The following is a 5,392-nucleotide window of genomic DNA, read 5'->3' as shown; positions in this document are numbered from 1 at the left end:
TTCAAACTAAATATTTAATTAGCAAGCTAAACATTTAGCTTCAAACTAAATATTTAATTAGCAAGCTAAACATTTAGCTTCAAACTAAATATTTAGTTTGAAAGTTTAATGCAAATATTTACCAAATGTTTAGATTTTTAACTAAATCTGAATCACTTGACTGAATAGAACATAATAAACTAGAGAGTTTTTACAAATCTATTGATTTTTATAGCTTTCATTGTGTTTTGGTTACTGTTCATTTCATTGTTTGGTGAGATTGTAAAACAAAAGTGAGCACTTTCTCATGGAGGCACACAATATTAGTGAAGTAAACAAAAACAGGATAATAGTTAATCATTTATCATATTATCTGTTTTCTATTCTTCCATACTCTGTCATCAAATTAGCTTTTCGTCACACAGCAGGGGAGCGATTAGCAAATTAGGACCAGCTGTGAGGAGAAGAGCTGAAGGCAAATCTAAAGGAGCTAACAAGGAAAAACAATGAGCTCAAACAGAGTTTAGCTTTCAGAGAAACCAAACACAAATTCACCAAATTCATTAGAGCTGAGATCAAAAATCCATAAAACCCACCAGCGTCTGTCATTAAGGTCAGAACACGGTGATAATAACCCTCCATTCTGGACCAACCAGAGTTTTTATGGATATGCTAAAAGCTGCTGTTCCACAGGCTGGGACTTGAAACTGACTTTGACCTTTTTCATCATGTTTGATTATGTTTTACGTAATTTACTGTTTGCTTGTTTTACGTTTCTACTTTTTTTAAAAGCACTTGGTGCTACATTAGCTTGCGTGCTGTATTCCTGAAGTTTGACTGAATAAAAACATAATGCAGCAGAAAAGCTGCTCCAGTACAACGGCCACTGGAAGCTAGAAAAATAAAAACACAGCGTGAAAAAAAGTCTCAAAAGGAAACCAGGGAGATAATTAACCAAAGAGGAAAACACAAGAACTCGGCACTCTACGGAAACATATGCTTTCATTTTATTAGGGCTCAAACAGCTAATCGGATTAATCAATTACTGAAATAATCGTCAGCTGATTTAGTAATTAATTAATTGGTAACTGAAGTATATAAACCCAAAAACGCCATTTGTTAAAAGAACAGGCATAGTAGTAATTAAGACAAAACTGTACAAAAAAATATACATTTTGAATTTAAAATAAAAAAAACTTACCTTCTTTGTCTGTAGATATGTTCTATTTTCTCTTTTTACTATTAAGCACGTTTTTCTATCCAATTATTAATCAATTAATTCAATAATTATCAGAACATTTCTATGCATTTTGGCAATAATTTTTTATTTTTACTTGTTTATTTGAATTTTTATTTATGTATTTCTGATACTGTGTAGAAAATGAACATTTTGGCCATTTTTAAAAATCAGATTAATTGATTAATCATAATAATTCAGAACTAAAGCAATTGTTAGACTTTGTAAATCAAGAAAAGAGATAAATTGTTAGTAATTATACAAAAATACATTTAGAAATTCAGAGTTGCATGGCAGGGCTGTTGCCTTGCAGCAAGAAGGTTCTGGGTTCGATTCCCGGTCTTTCTGCATGGAGTCTCCATGTTCTCCCTGTGCATGGTGGGTTTTCTCCGGGTACTCCGGTTTCCTCCCACAGTCCAAAAACATGACTGTCTGTCCAAATTGCCCCTAGGTGTGTGTGTGTGTGTGCATGGTTGTGTCTCTGTGTTGCCCTGTGACACACTGGCGACCTGTCCAGGATGACCCCACCTCTCGCCCGGAACGTTAGCTGGAGATGGACACCAGCATCTCCTGACCCCACTGAGGGACAAGGGTGCAAGAAAATGGATGGATGGAGTTGCATGGCTGCGACATACTTTCAGGAACCATATCATGAAAAAAGCAAACAAGTAATTTGTCTTGAAATGTCTCTGCTAACGAAGGTCCAGAGTTCAGTATAATCACAGAAAGCTCTCTTGTCTAAGCTTTTAGTCCCAACCAGACAGAACAGAGGAGAGAGGAAGGAGGACTGAGTGTTGTGTGGGAAGAATGTTTACGCTTCACAAGCACAATGCCATCTGTCCGTCTGTGTTAGCGCATGTCAGGCTGCATCAGACGCAGCCTTTGGCACGCTGGAGAAACACAGTGACATGTTGCACATCAGCTACATGGTTAGCTGTTGGCTTTTTGTTAATGGAGCAGAGGACGCAGCGCAGGGTGCTGGACGGTTACGACTAAGTGAATTATTCCATCTGAAGGGGAAGCAGCTGATCGGTCCTCTGTGGTGCCGTTTCTAAGAGCTCCCTCAGTATTTCTCCACAGAGCAGCGAGTGTATAAACACATTGACGCGCATTACGGATGAGCGCAGAGGGAGACGTGTCAGTAAATCTGTGTGTAACATGATTTAAACATAACCATGACATGACAGCAGCTCATCTGTTCGGTAGCTGCAGTTTTCACACCAAATGATTTAATAATGTGATCCTCGCGTCTCGTTCTGCTGGCTGAAGTTTTCATACTATCCTAACTTTGATGTATTTTGTCACATTACGTCCCTCCAGGATGTTGTGATGCTTCTTGTGATTGTTGTGACCTAAAATTACTGATTTTGCAGCAACATTTTGAAAAAGTTTCACATTTTTTAAGCTTTATTTTTTTGTCCATAACATGGTCTTGCAGAAAAGTTGAAATTGCTGCACATAACCTCCCCTAAAAAGATTTTAACATGACTGTTTTTTTAATATTTGCTTTCTTCTGCACACTTAAACCAATCTAATATATCAAAACATTCAGCTTTTAAAATATTTAAACTTTTCTGCACATTTCAGCTCCATTGAAATGCATTGAAATTCTTAAGATTCCCTCAAAATTCAACAAAATCTTTGCGCTCTTTGACCGTTTATTCAACTTTTAAACAAATCCCAACACATGTAGCCATCTTCAAATGCTTCAGCGTTTGGACATCTCTTACGGTTTTTCTAAAATTGTGATTCAAGTTTCATGCAGATTTTTGTCCGTTTGCTTTTTCAAACTTCACTGATTCTTCACAAACAAATTGCTGCTGTTTGCACATATTTCTCTCTACAGACATAATTTCTGCATCAGGACATGGCCACAGGCTTCTGCTTTGAGGAAATATAACAGTGATTCTTGAGAATAGGGACAAAATGGGTTTTAATTTTCCCTTTTTTTTTATTTTTTCAACCTTATGTATGCAAATATGACAAAAAATGTTTTGGAAATGTAAAGATGCTGAGGTACAGGCTCCCAGTTGCAACATTTTTTTTTTTAATTGCATTTTTAATCGACCTGACCCAGAACGCTGTCATCACCATCTGACAAAAATAAATATAAAATAATTTTTAATGACMCTATTAGTGATATTTTTACTCATTTTACAGACAAATGCTTCTCAAGAAACAAAATAAATATTTAAAACAAAAAACAACAAAAGTCCATCTGACGGAGTCGACTCAGAACTGAAGGTGGAGACAAACTAGTGAGTTCATTGTTGTGCTCACATGACCCAGGTTAGGTTAGTCAGATATTTGAAAAAATTATATTTCGTGTAGGGCTGCACAGTGGCGCAGTTGGTAGAGCTGTTGCCTTGCAGCAAGAAGGTTCTGGGTTCGATTCCCGGCCCCGGTCTTTCTGCATGGAGTCTCCATGCTCTCCCTGTGCATGGTGGGTTTTCTCCAGGTACTCCGGTTTCCTCCCACAGTCCAAAAACATGACTGTCAGGTTAATTGGCCTCTCCAAATTTCCCCTAGGTGTGAGTGTGTGTGTGCATCGTTGTGTGTCTCTGTGTTGCCCTGTGACAGACTGGCGACCTGTCCAGGTGACCCCGCCTCTCGCCCAGAATGTTAGCTGGAGAGGCAGCAGCACCTCCTGACCCCACCGAGGGACAAGGGTGCAAGAAAATGGATGGATGGATATTTTGTGTATATTTTATTCAAATTTTGTGCTTTATCCTTAGGACCTGTTTTGTCCCTATTCTCAAGAATCACTGATAAACATAATTTCCGTTTATCTCACAGTTTTCTTTAAAATTCTCCCAAAGTGCGGGATGTCGCCTCTTCCTCCATTTGGCTCCATGTAAAATATTTTCACCTCCGTCTTTCTCTCTCTTCAGGTTTTACACTTTTCTTTAATCAAATCTGTCTGCTGAATACTTACATGAGGTGTAAATATGTAAATTTGCCGTCCATTTGACAATTATGCTGAGTTCTGGCATTAGATCTAAAATCCTAACTCAGAACTGGAACGTGTGAAAAGTCTCACACACGTTCTGAGAAGATTATTTTGTCCCAACAGTTTCAAAACGAGTTACTGAGTTTAGAGAACTTTAACATTTATTTAAAAGGATATTTTTGCATGTTTAGAACAAGTAAAGTACATAAAATGGATTTCAGTGCATTTTAATCCCCTTGTCTCTGACTTTTCTCAGTTTCAAGCCAAATGTAGGGAAGAATAAGAAATATTGGCTAAAACAACATATTTTAGTTCACCTGGTCGTTAAAAATGTCTGAGCACATACGCATGTTTCCTGCAGGCACAGATGCGTTTCTCCTCCAGGCCATCTTGGATGTGGAGCGAGTGCACCCTGCTGTGCAGACGCATCCAGGAGGCCCTGGACGCCTCCCAGCAGGCCTGGCTTCACGCTGCAGACGCTCTGCTGCTCCTCGCCCCTCAAAGCGCTCTGACAAAACGCGATAAGCCGAAGGGCATGGACATTTCTCCGGGACTCGGTAAGCTGCCGTTCCGTCTCAACCCTTCTCAGGAAGACGACAGGAGTCAAAGTTCAGCCAAAGAGCAAATTCTGAAACTTCTGGACCTGTTCTGGAGACATTAGGAAACCAAGTTTGGATGAACGCACTGCAAAAACACAAAATCTAGCAAAATTTACTTACAAGCAACTGTCCAGCAAGAAATAGAAGTCTGTTTTAAGTTAATAATTCCTTAATATAGATGAAAATTACTGGTTTCACTGGCAGATTATTTCACTTATAACGGGGGGAAATGTCTAGTTTATATATAAAACACAAATGTTAAAAGAAATTATATATATTTTCTTTGCTGTGAAAAAACGAAAGATGGATTTTTTTAACGTTTAATTTCTAAATTGTATATAATTTCTTTTATCTCTACCATCCTTACAAAGACAAAAAAAGAATTTTTTTGTGCAAACATAATAAAAAAAACCTCAAACTCTTTACTCATCTGGTCTGGCCACCCCTTTAGAAATTTGGGGCGCTCTTGATCTGAAACGATCAGTTTGAAGAATAAAAATCTGTTTTTTTAACAATTTCATAAACCGTCATATTGGAAATTATTTATATTCCTCTTAATAACCAATAAAGTGAATCTTTAATAGTCTGACAGTAATCAGAATAATCAACTCGCACACAGCTGCTGAA

This window comes from Poecilia reticulata, linkage group LG22 (genome assembly GCF_000633615.1).
Source record: "Poecilia reticulata strain Guanapo linkage group LG22, Guppy_female_1.0+MT, whole genome shotgun sequence".
Lineage (NCBI taxonomy): Eukaryota > Metazoa > Chordata > Actinopteri > Cyprinodontiformes > Poeciliidae > Poecilia > Poecilia reticulata.
The sequence above is the reverse complement of the archived record's forward strand: the minus strand, read 5'-3'. Positions refer to the sequence as shown.